Here is a 466-nt window from a genome sequence, read left to right as displayed (position 1 = left end):
TGCTGCAGCAGCTGCCAACGCAGACCCAACCGCTGCTGCAGCAATCGCCGACGCAGCATCTGCAGCTGCAACAGCAGCAGCAGCCGCAGCAGCTAGCTACTCAGCCAACAGCGCATTTCTCGTTTATGCAAAAGCGGCCTTAGCTTGTAGCTTCTCTGGTGCTGCGATGCTGCTGCTGCTGCTGCTGCTGCTGCTGCTGCTGCTGCTGCATAAGATTTATACAATTTTAATCATGCCTCTGTCTGCAGTGCATCCTGCTGCTTGCTGCTGCTGCTGCTGCAGCCCTGTGTTGCTGCTGCTTGTCTCTGGTTCTGTTCTGGCGCTGCTGTGTGTTTAAAAATGCAGTAGTTGGTGCACTTAGGGCTGCTGGCGCAGCAGCAGCAGCAACAGCGCAGCAGCAGCAGCAGCAGCAGCAGCCGCAGAAGCAGCGCAGCAGCGCTGCAGCAGCTTCTCCTCTACCACGGGG

Source organism: Eimeria mitis, genomic scaffold (assembly GCF_000499745.2).
Source record: "Eimeria mitis Houghton genomic scaffold, Emh_scaff4388, whole genome shotgun sequence".
Taxonomy (NCBI): Eukaryota; Apicomplexa; class Conoidasida; order Eucoccidiorida; family Eimeriidae; genus Eimeria; species Eimeria mitis.
The sequence above is the reverse complement of the archived record's forward strand: the minus strand, read 5'-3'. Positions refer to the sequence as shown.